Source organism: Phyllobates terribilis, unplaced genomic scaffold (assembly GCF_046119375.1).
Source record: "Phyllobates terribilis strain yellow unplaced genomic scaffold, ASM4611937v1 Scaffold_12__6_contigs__length_324123572, whole genome shotgun sequence".
NCBI lineage: Eukaryota > Metazoa > Chordata > Amphibia > Anura > Dendrobatidae > Phyllobates > Phyllobates terribilis.
This window is the reverse complement of record NW_027362772.1, coordinates 219732769-219750714: the sequence shown is the minus strand read 5'-3', so window position 1 is coordinate 219750714 and position 17946 is coordinate 219732769.

The following is a 17946-nucleotide window of genomic DNA, read 5'->3' as shown; positions in this document are numbered from 1 at the left end:
GCTCCATACAGAATAATGAGCCCCATGTAATGCTCCATTCAGAATAATGGGCCCCATATAATGCTCCCTGCAGAATAATGAGCCCCATGTAATGCTCCATACAGAATAATGGGCCCCAAATAATGCTCCATACAGATTAATGGACCCATATATTGCTCGGTACAGAATAATACACCCCATATATTGCTCCATACAGAATAATGGACCCATATATTGCTCCACATAGAATAATGTACCCCATATATTGCTCCATACAGAATAATGGGCCCCATATAATGCTCAATACAGAATAATGTACCCCATATATTGCTCCATGCTGCATAATGCACCCCATATATTGCTCCATACAGAATAATGGACCCCATATAATGCTCAGTACAGAATAATGGACTCCATATATTGCTCCATACAGTATAATGGACCCCATATAATGTTCCATACAGAATAATAGACCCATATATAGCTCCATTCAGAATAATGTACCCCATATATAGCTCCATACAAAATAATGGACCCAATGTATTGCTCCATACAGAATAATGGGTCTCATATATTGCTCCATATAGAATCATGGACCCCATATATTGCTCCATACAGAATAATGGTTCCCATATAATGCTGCATACAGAATAATGGACCCCATATAATGCTCCATACAGAATGATAGACCCATATATAGCTCCATACAGAATAATGGACCCCATATTTAGCTTCATACAGAATAATGGACCCAATGTATTGCTCCATACAGAATAATAAGTCCCATATTTTGCTCCATACAGAACAATGGACCCCATATATTGCTCCATACAGAATAATGGGTCCCATATATTGCTCCATACAGAATAATGGACCCAATATATTGCTCCATACAGAATAATGGGTCCCATATATTGCTCCATACAGAATAATGAGCCTCATATAATGCTCCATACAGAATGGATCCCATATATCGCTTCATACAGAATAACGGATCCCATCTTTTTCTCCTTACCGAATAATGGACCCCATGTATTGCTCTATACAGATTAATGGAAACATGTATTGCTCCATACAGAAAAATGGACCCCATATATTGCTTCATACAGAATAATGGACCCCATATAATGCTCCATACAGAAAAATAGACCGTGTATATTGCTCTATACAGTATAATGGACCCATAAATTGCTCCATAAAGAATAATGGCCCTCATAATGTAACATAGAGAATAATGGACCCATATATTGCTCCATACAGAATAATGGACCCCATATATTGCTTCATACAGAATAATGGGCCCCATATAATGCTCCATACAGAATAATAGACCCTTTATATTGCTCTATGCAAAATAATGGACCCCACATATTACTCCATACAGAATAATTGTCTCCATATAATGCTCCATACGGAATAATGGACCCATATATTGCTCCATACAGAATAAAGGACCCATATATTGCTCCATACAGAATAATGGGCCCCATATATTGCTCCATACAGAATAATAGACCCCATATAATGCTCTATACAGAATAATGGACCCCATATCTTGCTCCATACAGAATAATGGACCCCATATAATGTTCCGTACAGAATAATGGACCTCATATAATGTTCCATACAGAATAATGAGCCCCATTTAATGCTCCATACAGAATAACGGGCCTCATAAAATTCTCCATAGAGAATAATGGGCCCCATATAATACACCATACAGAATAATGGACCCATATATTTCTCCGTTCACAATATTGGACCCAATATATTCCTCCAAATAGAATAATGGACCCCATATATTGCTCCATACAGAATAATGGACCCCATATATTGCTCCATACAGAATAATGGACCCCATATAATGCTCCTTACAGAATAATGGACCCCATAAAATGCTCCCTTCAGAATAATGAGCCCCATGTAATGCTCCATACAGAACAATGGGCCCCATATAATGCTCCATACAGATTAATGGACCCATATATTGTTCTGTACAGAATAATGGACCCCATATATTGTTCCATACAGAATAATGGACCCATATATTGCTCCATACAGAATAATGTACCCCATATATTGCTCCATACAGAATAATGGGCCCCATATAATGCTCAATACAGAATAATGTAACCCATATATTGCTCCATGCTGCTTAATGGACCCCATATATTGCTCCATACAGAATAATGGACCCCATATAATGCTCTGTACAGAATAATAGACCCATATATAGCTCCATAGAGAATAATGTACCCCATATATAGCTCCATACAGAATAATGGACCCAATGTATTGCTCCATACAGAATAATGGGTCCCATATATTGCTCCATACAGAATAATGGACCCCATATATTGTTCCATACAGAATAATGTGTCTCATATATTGCTCCATACATAATAATATACCCCATATAATGCTCCATACAGAATGATAGACCCATATATAGCTCCATACAGAATAATGGACCCCATATATAGCTCCATACAGAATAATGGACCCAATGTATTGCTCCAAACAGAATAATAGGTCCCATATTTTGCTCCATACAGAACAATGGACCCCTTATATTGCTCCATACAGAATAATTGGTCCCATATATTGCTCCATACAGAATAATGGGCCCCATATATTGCTCCATACAGAATAATAGACCCCATATAATGCTCTATACAGAATAATGGACCCCATATCTTGCTCCATACAGAATAATGGACCCCATATAATGTTCCGTACAGAATAATGGACCTCATATAATGTTCCATACAGAATAATGAGCCCCATTTAATGCTCCATACAGAATAACGGCCTCATAAAATTCTCCGTAGAGAATAATGGGCCCCATATAATACACCATACAGAATAATGGACCCATATATTTCTCCATTCACAATAATGGACCCAATATATTCCTCCAAATAGAATAATGGACCCCATATATTGCTCCATACAGAATAATGGACCCCATATATTGCTCCATACAGAATAATGGACCCCATATAATGCTCCATACAGAATAATGGAGCCCATAAAATGCTCCCTTCAGAATAATGAGCCCCATGTAATGCTCCATACAGAACAATGGGCCCCATATAATGCTCCATACAGATTAATGGACCCATATATTGTTCGGTACAGAATAATGGACCCCATATATTTCTCCATACAGAATAATGGACCCATATATTGCTCCATACAGAATAATGTACCCCATATATTGCTCCATACAGAATAATGGGCCCCATATAATGCTCAATACAGAATAATGTAACCCATATATTGATCCATGCTGCTTAATGTACCCCATATATTGCTCCATACAGAATAATGTGTCTCATATATTGCTCCATACAGAATAATGGACCCCATATAATGCTCCATACAGAATGATAGACCCATATATAGCTCCATACAGAATAATGGACCCCATATATAGCTCCATACAGAATAATGGACCCAATGTATTGCTCCATACAGAATAATAGGTTCCATATTTTGCTCCATACAGAACAATGGACCCCATATATTGCTCCATACAGAATAATGGGTCCCATATATTGCTCCATACAGAATAATGGACCCAATATATTGCTCCATACAGAATAATTGGTCCCATATATTGCTCCATACAGAATAATGGACCCCATATATTGCTCCATGCAGAATAGTGGATCCCATATATTGCTCCATACAGAATAATGAGACTCATATAATGCTCCATACAGAATGGATCCCATATATCGCTTCATAAAGAATAATGGATTCCATCTTTTTCTCCTTACCGAATAATGCACCCCATTTATTGCTTCGTACAGATTAATGGGCCCCATACAATGCTCCATACAGAATAATAGACCCTTTTTATTGCTCTATGCAGAATAATGGACGCCACATATTGCTCCATACAAAATAATTGTCCCCATATAATGCTCCATACGGAATAATAGTGTTATGATCTGCTACAGGGACTAAGGAAAGACAGGAGAACTGTCCCTACAATAGAACTAAACTAGATCCCTACGATGTAACGGGGAACCTGATCCTGCGATCAGACCCGCTAAAGTCCTCGGCTAGTCTGAACGAAGACCTATAGATGTGAGGGAGGGATCCCTACAAGAACTAGGGACTGGGATAAGTTGGACACCTCCTAGCAGAAATAGTAGCAGTCAAAGACAAACACACAACAAAAAGCATAGAGGTCAGAAGACCTAGCAAAACTAACAGAGAACGGCAACAGAGCACCAAGCTAGCTCAAGAGTAGTAAATACAATGAAGTCCAGCAAGACCAGGAGGGCGGAGCCGGATTAAATAGGCAAAAATGGTCATGTGACCAGCAAACTAAAAAAAACCTAACAGGAGAGTTCTAACAAATGGACCCATATATTGCTCCATACAGAATAATTGACCCCATATATTGCTCCATATGGAAAAAATAACCCCATGTAATGCTCCATACAGAATAATGGACCCCATATATTGCTCCATACAGAATAATGGAACCCATATATTGCTCCATACTGAATAATGGACCCATATACTGCTCCATACGGAATAATGGACCCCATATAATGCTGTATACAGAATAATGGAACCCATATATTGCTGCATATAAAATAATGGACCCCATATATTGCTCTATACAGATTAATGGAAACATGTATTGCTCCATACAGAATAATGGACCCCATATAATGCTCCATACAGAACAATAGACCCTGTATATTGCTCTATACAGTATAATGGACCCATATATTGCTCCATACAGAATAATGGGCCTCATATATTGCTTCATACAGAATAATCGGCCCCACATAATGCTCCATACAGAATAATAGACCCTTTATATTGCTCTATGCAAAATAATGGACCCCACATATTGCTCCATACAGAATAATTGTCCCCATATAATGCTTCATACGGAATAATGGAGCCATATATTGCTCCATACAGAATAATGGACCCCATATATTGCTCCATACAGAATAATGGACCCATATAATGCTCCATAGAGAATAATGGACCCCATATCTTGCTCCATACAGAATAATGGACCCCATATAATGCTCAATACAGAATAATGGGCCCCATATAATGCTCCATACAGATTAATGGTCCCATATATTGCTAGGTACAGAATAATGGACCCCATATATTGCTCCATACAGAATAATGGACCCATATTTTGCTCCGTAAACAATAATGTACCCCATATATTGCTCCATACAGAATAATGGGCCCCATATAATGCTCGATACAGAATAATGTACCCCATATATTGCTCCATGCTGCATAATGGACCCCATATATTGCTCCATAGAGAATAATGGACCCCATAAAATGCTCTGCACAGAATAATGGACCCCATATATTGCTCAAGACAGAATAATGGACCCCATATAATGCTCCATACAGAATAATAGACCCATATATAGCTCCATACAGAATAATAGACCCCATATATAGCTCCATACAGAATAATGGACCCAATGTATTGCTCCATACAGAATAATGGGTCCCATATATTGCGCCATACAGAATAATGGAACCCATATATTGCTCCATACAGAATAATGGGTCCCATATATTGCTCCATACAGAGTAATGGACTTAATATATTGCTCCATACAGAATAATGGGTCCCATATATTGCTCCATACAGAATAATGGACCCCATATATTGCTCCATATAGAAAAACGGACCCCATATATTGCTCCATACAGAATAATGGACCCCATATAATGCTCCATACAGAATAATGGACCCCATATAATGCTCCATACAGAATAATAGACCCCATATATTGCTACATACAGAATAATGGACCCATATATTGCTCTATACAGAATAATGGACCCCACATATTGCTCCATACAGAATAATTGTCCCAACATAATGCTCCATACGGCATAATAGACCCATATATCGCTCCATACCGAATAGTGGACCCCATATATTGCTCCATACAGAATAAATAACCCCATATAATGCTCCATACAGAATAATGGACCACATATATTTCTCGATACAGAATAATGGAACCCATACATTGCTCCATACTGAATAATGGACCCATATACTGCTCCATACAGAATAATGGACCCCCATATAATGCTCTATACAGAATAATGGACCCCATATATTGCAGCATACAGAATAATGGATCCCATATATTGCTCTATACAGATTAATGGAAACATGCATTGCTCTATACAGAATAATGGACCCCATATATTGCTTCATACAGAATAATGGACCCCATATAATGCTCCATGCAGAATAATAGACCATGTATATTGCTCTATACGGTATAATTGACCCCTATATTGCTCCATACAGAATAATGGGCCCTGTATGTTGCTCCATAAAGAATAATGGCTCTCATAATGCTACATATAGTATAATGGACCCATACATTGCTCCATACAGAATAATGGACCCCATATATAGCTTCATACAGAATAATGGGCCCCATATAATGCTGCATACAGAATAATAGACCCTTTATATTGCTCTATGCAAAATAATGGACCCCACATATTGCTCCATACAGAATAATTGTCCCCATATAATGCTCCATACGGAATAATGGACCCATATATTGCTCCGTACAGAATAAAGGACCCATATATTGCTCCATACAGAATAATGGACCCCATATATTGCTCCATACAGAATAATAGACCCCATATAATGCTCTATACAGAATAATGGACCCCATATCTTGCTCCATACAGAATAATGGACCCCATATAATGATCCTTACAGAATAATGGACTTCATATAATGCTCCATACAGAATAATGAGCCCCATTTAATGTTCCATACAGAATAAAGAGACTCATAAAATTCTCCATAGAGAATAATGGGCCCCATATAATACACCATATAGAATAATGGACCCATATATTTCTCCAAACAGAATAATGGACCCCATATATTGCTCCATACAGTATAGTGGACCCCATATATTGCTCCATACAGAATAATGGACCCCATATAATGCTCCATACAGAATATTCGACCCCATATAATGCTCCCTACAGAATAACAAGCCCCATGTAATGCTCCATACAGAATAATGGGCCCCATATAATGATCCATACAGATTAATGGACCCATATATTGCTCGGTACAGAATAATGGACCCCATATATTGCTTCATACAGAATAATGGACCCATACATTGCTCCATACAGAATAATGTACCCCATATATTGCTCCATACAGAATAATGGGCCCCATATAATGATCAATACAGAATAATGTACCCCATATATTGCTCCATGCTGTATAATGGACCCCATATATTGCTCCATACAGAATAATGGTCCCCATATAATGCTCTGTACAGAATAATGGACCCCATATATTGCTCCATACAGAATAATGGACCCCATATAATGTTCCATATAGAATAATAGACCCATATATAGCTCCATACTGAATACTGTACCCCATATATAGCTCCATACAGAATAATGGACCCAATGTATTGCTCCATACAGAATAATGGGTCTCATATATTGCTCCATACAGAATAATGGACCCCATATATTGCTCCATACAGAATAATGGGTCCAATATATTGCTGCATACAGAATAATGGACCCCATACAATGCTCCATACAGAATGATAGACCCATATATAGCTCCATACAGAATGATGGACCCCATATATAGCTCCATACAGAATAAAGGACCCAATGTATTGCTCCATACAGAATAATGGGTCCCATATTTTGCTCCATACAGAACAATGGACCCCATATATTGCACCATACAGAATAATGGGTCCCATATATTGTTCCATGCAGAATAATGGACCCCATATATTGTTCCATGCAGAATAATGTATCCCATATATTGCTCCATACAGAATAATGAGCCTCATATAATGCTCCATACAGAATGGATCCCATATATCGCTTCATACAGAATAATGGATCCCATCTTTTTCTCCTTACCGAATAATGGACCCCATATATTGCTTCGTACAGAATAATGGGCCCCATATAATGCTCTATACAGAATAATAGATCCTTTATATTGCTCTATGCAGAATAATGGACCCCACATATTGCTCCATACAGAATAATTGTCCCCATATAATGCTCCATACGGAATAATGGACCCATATATTAATCCATACAGAATAATGGACCCCATATATTGCTCCTTACAGAATAAATAACCCCATATAATGCTCCATACAGAATAATGGAACCCATATATTGCTCCATACAGAATAATGGACCCCATAAAATGCTCTATACAGAATAATGGACCCCATATATTGCTACATACAGAATAATGGACCCCATATATTGCTCTATAAAGATTAATGGAAACATGTATTGCTCCATACAGAATAATGGACCCCATATATTGCTTCATACAGAATAATGGGCCCCATATAATGCTCCATACAGAATAATGAGCCACATTTAATGCTCCATAGAGAATAACAGGCCTCATAAAATTCTTCATAGAGAATAATGGGCCACATATAATACACCATACAGAATAATGGACCCATATATTTCTCCATTCACAATAATGGACCCAATATATTCCTCCAAACAGAATAATGGACCCCATATATTGCTCCATACAGAATAATGGACCCCATATATTGCTCCTTACAGCATAATGGACCACATATAATGCTCCATACAGACTAATGGACCCCATATAATGCTCCATACAGAATAATGAGCCCCATGTAATGCTCCATACAGAATAATGGGCCCCATATAATGCTCCATGCAGAATAATAGACCATATATATTGCTCTATACGGTATAATTGACCCCTATATTGCTCCATACAGAATAATGGGCCCTGTATGTTGCTCCATAAAGAATAATGGCTCTCATAATGCTACATATAGGATAATGGACCCATACATTGCTCCATACAGAATAATGGACCCCATATATTGCTTCATACAGAATAATGGGCCCCATATAATGCTGCATACAGAATAATAGACCCTTTATATTGCTCTATGCAAAATAATGGACCCCACATATTGCTCCATACAGAATAATTGTCCCCATATAATGCTCCATACGGAATAATGGACCCATATATTGCTCCGTACAGAATAAAGGACCCATATATTGCTCCATACAGAATAATGGACCCCATATATTGCTCCATACAGAATAATAGACCCCATATAATGCTCTATACAGAATAATGGACCCCATATCTTGCTCCATACAGAATAATGGACCCCATATAATGATCCTTACAGAATAATGGACTTCATATAATGCTCCATACAGAATAATGAGCCCCATTTAATGTTCCATACAGAATAAAGAGACTCATAAAATTCTCCATAGAGAATAATGGGCCCCATATAATACACCATATAGAATAATGGACCCATATATTTCTCCAAACAGAATAATGGACCCCATATATTGCTCCATACAGTATAGTGGACCCCATATATTGCTCCATACAGAATAATGGACCCCATATAATGCTCCATACAGAATATTCGACCCCATATAATGCTCCCTACAGAATAATAAGCCCCATGTAATGCTCCATACAGAATAATGGGCCCAATATAATGATCCATACAGATTAATGGACCCATATATTGCTCGGTACAGAATAATGGACCCCATATATTGCTCCATACAGAATAATGGACCCATACATTGCTCCATACAGAATAATGTACCCCATATATTGCTCCATACAGAATAATGGGCCCCATATAATGATCAATACAGAATAATGTACCCCATATATTGCTCCATGCTGTATAATGGACCCCATATATTGCTCCATACAGAATAATGGACCCCATATAATGCTCTGTACAGAATAATGGACCCCATATATTGCTCCATACAGAATAATGGACCCCATATAATGTTCCATATAGAATAATAGACCCATATATAGCTCCATACTGAATACTGTACCCCATATATAGCTCCATACAGAATAATGGAACCAATGTATTGCTCCATACAGAATAATGGGTCTCATATATTGCTCCATACAGAATAATGGACCCCATATATTGCTCCATACAGAATAATGGGTCCAATATATTGCTGCATACAGAATAATGGACCCCATACAATGCTCCATACAGAATGATAGACCCATATATAGCTCCATACAGAATGATGGACCCCATATATAGCTCCATACAGAATAAAGGACCCAATGTATTGCTCCATACAGAATAATGGGTCCCATATTTTGCTCCATACAGAACAATGGACCCCATATATTGCACCATACAGAATAATGGGTCCCATATATTGTTCCATGCAGAATAATGGACCCCATATATTGTTCCATGCAGAATAATGTATCCCATATATTGCTCCATACAGAATAATGAGCCTCATATAATGCTCCATACAGAATGGATCCCATATATCGCTTCATACAGAATAATGGATCCCATCTTTTTCTCTTTACCGAATAATGGACCCCATATATTGCTTCGTACAGAATAATGGGCCCCATATAATGCTCCATACAGAATAATAGATCCTTTATATTGCTCTATGCAGAATAATGGACCCCACATATTGCTCCATACAGAATAATTGTCCCCATATAATGCTCCATACGGAATAATGGACCCATATATTAATCCATACAGAATAATGGACCCCATATATTGCTCCTTACAGAATAAATAACCCCATATAATGCTCCATACAGAATAATGGAACCCATATATTGCTCCATACAGAATAATGGACCCCATATAATGCTCTATACAGAATAATGGACCCCATATATTGCTACATACAGAATAATGGACCCCATATATTGCTCTATAAAGATTAATGGAAACATGTATTGCTCCATACAGAATAATGGACCCCATATATTGCTTCATACAGAATAATGGGCCCCATATAATGCTCCATACAGAATAATGAGCCACATTTAATGCTCCATAGAGAATAACAGGCCTCATAAAATTCTTCATAGAGAATAATGGGCAACATATAATACACCATACAGAATAATGGACCCATATATTTCTCCATTCACAATAATGGACCCAATATATTCCTCCAAACAGAATAATGGACCCCATATATTGCTCCATACAGAATAATGGACCCCATATATTGCTCCTTACAGCATAATGGACCACATATAATGCTCCATACAGACTAATGGACCCCATATAATGCTCCATACAGAATAATGAGCCCCATGTAATGCTCCATACAGAATAATGGGCCCCATATAATGCTCCATACAGATTAATGGACCCAAATATTGCTCGGTACAGAATAATGGAACCCATATATTGCTTCATACAGAATAATGGACCCATATATTGCTCCATACAGAATAATGTACCCCATTTATTGCTCCATACAGAATAATGGGCCCCTTATAATGCTCAATACAGAATAATGTACCCCATATATTGCTCCATGCTGCATAATGGACCCATATATTGCTCCATACAGAATAATGGACCCCATATAATGCTCTGTACAGAATAATGGACCCAATATATTGCTCCATACAGAATAATGGACCCAATGTATTGCTCCATAAAGAATAATGGGTCCCATATATTGCTCCATACAGAATAATGGACCCCATATATTGCTCCATACAGAATAATGGGTCCCATATATTGCTCCATACAGAATAATGGACCCAATATATTGCTCCATATAGAATAATGGGTCCCATATATTGCTCCATACAGAATAATGGACCCCATATATTGCTCCATGCAGAATAGTGGATCCCATATATTGCTCCATACAGAATAATGAGCCTCATATAATGCTCCATACAGAATGGATCCCATATATCACTTCATACAGAATAATGGATCACATGTAATTCTCCTTAATGAATAATGGACCCCATATATTGCTTCGTACAGAATAATGGGACCCATATCATGCTCCATACAGAATAATAGACCTTTTATATTGCTCTATGCAGAATAATTGTCCCCATATAATGCTCCATACGGAATAATGGACCCATATATTGCTCCATACAGAATAAAGGACCCATATATTGCTCCATACAGAATAAAGGACCCCATATATTGCTCCATACAGAATAATAGACCCCATATAATGCTCTATACAGAAAAATGGACCCCCATATCTTGCTCCATACAGAATAATGGACCCCATATAATGCTCCATACAGAATAATGGACCCCATATAATGCTCCATACAGAATAATGAGCCACATTTAATGCTTCATACAGAATAACAGGCCTCATAAAATTCTTCATAGAGAATAATGGGCACCATATATTACACCATACAGAATAATAGACCCATATATTTCTCCATTCACAATAATGGACCCAATATATTCCTCTAAACAGAATAATGGACCCCATATATTGCTCCATACAGAATAATAGACCACATATATTGCTCCATACAGAATAATGGACCCATATATTGCTCCATACAGACTAACGGACCCCATATAATGCTCCATACAGAATAATGAGCCACATGTAATGCTCCATACAGAATAATGGGCCCCATATAATGCTCCATACAGATTAATGGACCCATATATTGCTCGGTACAGAATAATGGACCCATATATTGCTCCATACAGAATAATGGACCCATATATTGCTCCATACATAATAATGTACCCCATTTATTGCTCCATACAGAATAACGGGCCCCATATAATGCTCAATACAGAATAATGTACCCCATATATTGCTCCATGCTGCATAATGGACCCCATATATTGCTCCATACAGAATAATGGACCCCATATAATGCTCTGTACAGAAAAATGGACCCCATATATTGCTCCATACAGAATAATGGACCCCATATAATGCTCCATACAGAATAAAAGACCCATATATAGCTCCATACAGAATAATGGACCCCATATCTTGTTCCATACAAAATAACGGACCCCATATAATGCTTCTTTCAGAATAATGGATTCCATATAATGCTCCATACAGAATAATGAGCCCCATTTAATGCTCCATACAGAATAACGAGCCTCATAAAATTCTCCATAGAGAATAATGGGCCCCATATAATACACAATACAGAATAATGTACCCATATATTTCTCCATTCACAATAAAGGACCCAATATATTCCTCCAAACAGAATAATGGACCCCATATATTGCTCCATACAGAATAATGGACCCCATATATTGCTCCATACAGAATAATGGACCCCATATAATGCTCCATACAGAATAATGTACCCCATATAATGCTCCCTACAGAATAATGAGCCCCATGTAATGCTCCATACAGAATAATGGGCCCCATATAATGCTCCATACAGAATAATGGGCCCCAAATATTGCTCCATACAGAATAATTGTCCCATATAATGCTCCATGCAGAATAATGTACCCCATATATTGCTCCATACAGAATAATGGGCCATATATAATGCTCAATACAGAATAATGAACCCCATATATTGCTCCATGCTGCATAATGGACCCCATATATTGCTCCATACAGAATAATGGACCCCATATAATGCTCTGTACAGAATAATGGACCCCATATATTGCTCCATACAGAATAATGGACCCCATATAATGTTCCATACAGAATAATAGACCCATATATAGCTCCATACAGAATAATGGACCCAATGTATTGCTCCATAGAGAATAAAGGGTCTCATACATTGCTCCATACAAAATAATGGACCCATATATTGCTCCATACAGAATAATGGGTCCCATATATTGTTGCATACAGTATAATGGACCCCATATAATGATCCATACAGAATGATAGACCCATATATAGCTCCATACAGAATAATGGACCATATATAGCTCCATACAGAATAATGGACCCAATGTATTGCTCCATACAGAATAATGTACCCCATATATTGCTCGATACAGAATAAGGGGCCATATATAATGCTCAATACAGAATAATGAACCCCATATATTGCTCCATGCTGCATAATGGACCCCATATATTGCTCCATACAGAATAATGGACCCCATATAATGCTCTACACAGACTAATGGACCCCATATATTGCTCCATACAGAATAATGGACCCCATATAATGTTCCATACAGAATAATAGACCCATATATAGCTCCATACAGAATAATGTACCCCATATATAGCTCCATACAGAATAATGGACCCAATGTATTGCTCCATAGAGAATAAAGGGTCTCATACATTGCTCCATACAGAATAATGGACCCATATATTGCTCCATACAGAATAATGGGTCCCATATATTGCTGCATACAGAATAATGGACCCCATATAATGCTCCATACAGAATGATAGACCCATATATAGCTCCATACAAAATAATGGACCATATATAGCTCCATACAGAATAATGGACCCAATGTATTGCTCCATACAGTATAATGGGTCCCATATTTTGCTCCATACAGAACAATGGACCCCATATATTGCTACATACAGAATAATGGGTCCCATATATTGTTCCATACAGAATAATGGACCCAATATATTGTTCCATACAGAATAATGGGTCCCATATATTGCTCCATACAGAATAATGGACCCCATATATTGCTCCATGCAGAATAGTGGATCCCATATATTGCTACATACAGAATAATGAGCCTCATATAATGCTCCATACAGAATGGATCCCATATATCGCTTCATACAGAATAATGGATCCCATCTTTTTCTCCTTACCGAATAATGAACCCCATATATTGCTTCGTACAGAATAATGGGCCCCATATAATGCTCCATACAGAATAATAGACCCTTTATATTGCTCTATGCAGAATAATGGAACCCACATATTGCTCCATACAGAATAATTGTCCCCATATAATGCTCCATACGGAATAATGGACCCATATATTGCTCCATACAGAATAATGGACCCCATATATTGCTCCATACAGAATAATGGAACCCATATATTGCTCCATACTGAATAATGGACCCATATACTGCTCCATACGGAATAATGGACCCCATTTAATGCTCTATACAGAATAATGGACCCCATATATTGCTGCATACAGAATAATGGGTCACATATATTGCTCCATACAGAATAATGGACCTAATATATTGCGCCATACAGAATAATGGGTCCCATATATTGCTCCATACAGAATAATGGACCCCATATATTGCTCCATGCAGAATAGTGGATCCCATATATTGCTCCATACAGAATAATGAGCCTCATATAATGCTCCATACTGAATGGATCCCATATATCGCTTCATGCAGAATAATGGATACCATCTAATTCTCCTTAACGAATAATGGACCCCATATATTGCTTCGTACAGAATAATGGGCCCCATATAATGCTTCAAACAGAATAATAAACCTTTTTTATTGTTCTATGCAGAATAATGGACCCCACATATTGCTCCATACAGAATAATTGTCCCCATATAATGCTCCATACGGAATAATGGACCCATATATTGCTCCATACAGAATAACGGATCCCATATATTGCTCCATACAGAATAAATAACCCCATATAATGCTCCAGACAGAATAATGGACCCCATATATTGCTCAATACAGAATAATGGACCCCATTTATTGCTCCATACTGAATAATGGACCCTCATACTTCTCCATACAGAATAATGAACCCCATATAATGCTCTATACAGAATAATGGACCCCATATATTGCTCCATACAGAATAATGGACCCCATATATTGCTCTATACAGATTAATGGAAACATGTATTGCTCCATACAGAATAATGTACCAGATATATTGCTCCAAAAAGAATAATGGACCCCATATAATGCTCCATACAGAATAATAGACCCTGTATATTGCTCTATACAGTATAATGGAACCATATATTGCTCCATACAGAATAATAGACCCCATATATTGCTCCATACTGAATAATGGACCCATATACTGCTCCATACAGAATAATGGACCCCATATAATGCTCTATACAGAATAATGGTCCCCATATATTGCTGCATACAGAATAATGGACCCCATATATTGCTCTATACAGATTAATGGAAACATGTATTGCTCCATACAGAATAATGGACCCCATATATTGCTCCAAAAAGAACAATGGACCCCATATAATGCTCCATACAGAATAATAGACCCCATATATTGCTCCATACAGAAAAATAGGTCCCATATATTGCTCCATACAGAAAAATGGACCCCGTATATTGCTCCATGCAGAATAGAGGACCCTATATATTGCTCCAAACAGAATAATGGGCCTCATATAATGCTCCTTCTATAATGGATCCCATGTATCCCTTCATACAGAATAATGGATCCCATATAATGCTCCATACAGAATAATAGACCCCGTATATTGCTCTATACAGAATTATGGACCCCATATATTGCTCTATACGGAATAATAGACCCCATATATTGCTCCATACAGATTAATGGACACCATATAATGCTCTATACAGAATAATGGACCCCATATATTGCTCCATACAGAATAATGGACCCCATATATTGCTCCATACAGAATAATGGGTACCATATGTTACTCCATAGAGAATAATGGAACCCATATATTGCTCCATGCAGAATAGTGTACCCAATATATTGCTCCAAACAGAATAATGGGCCTCATGTAATGCTCCATACAGAATGGCTCCCATATATCTCTTCATACAGAATAATGGACCACATATAATGTTCCATACAGAATAAGAGACCCATATATTGCTCCATACAGAATAATGGACCCCATATATTGCTCCATACAGAACAAAGGACCCCATATATTGCTCCATACAGAATAATGGGTCCCATATATTGCTCCATACAGAATAATGGACCCCATATATTGCTCCATGCAGAATAGTGGACGCCATATATTGCTTCATACTGAATAATGGGCCCCATATAATGCTCCATAAAGAATAATAGACCCTATGTATTGCTCTATACAGAATAATGGACCCCATATATTGTTCCATACAGAATAATGGGCCCCATATAATGCTCCATAAAGAATAATGGACCCATATATTGCTCCATACAGACTAATGGACCCCATATATTGCTCCATACAGAATAATGGACCCCATATATCGCTCCATACAGAATAAATGACCCCATATAAAGCTTCATACAGAATAATGGACTCCATATATTGCTCTATACAGAATAATGGGCCCCATATAATCCTCCATACAGAATAATGCACCCATATATTGCTCCATACAGAATATTGGACCCCATATAATGCTCTATAAAGAATAATGGACTCCATATATTGCTCCATACAGAATAATGGACCCCATATATTTCTCCATACAGAGTAATAGACCCATGTATTGCTCCATACAGAATAATGGACCCCATATATTGCTCTAAAAAGAATAATGGACTCCATATATTGCTCCATACAGAATAATAAACCCTTTTTATTGCTCTGTACAGCATAATGGACCCATTTATTGCTCCATACAGAATAATGGACCCCATATATTGCTCCATACAGTATAATGGGCCCTATAAAATGCTCCATACAGAATAATGGGCCCCAGATATTCCTCCGAACAGAATAATGGACCCCATATATTGATCCATACAGCATAATGGACCCTATATGTTGCTTCATACAGAATAATGGGCCTCATAATGCTCCATACAGAATAATGGACCCATATATTACTCCATACAGAATAATGGACCCCATATATTGCTCCATACAGACTAATGGACCCATATATTGCTCCATAGAGAATAATGGAGCCCATATATTGCTCCATACAGAATAATGGGCCCCATATATTGCTCCATACAGAACACTGGACCCATATATTGCTCCATACAGAATAATGGACCCCATATATTGCTCCATTCAGAATAATGGACCCCATATACTGCTCCATGCAGAATAATTTACCCCATATAATGCTCCATACAGAATAATGAGCCCCATGTAATGCTCCATA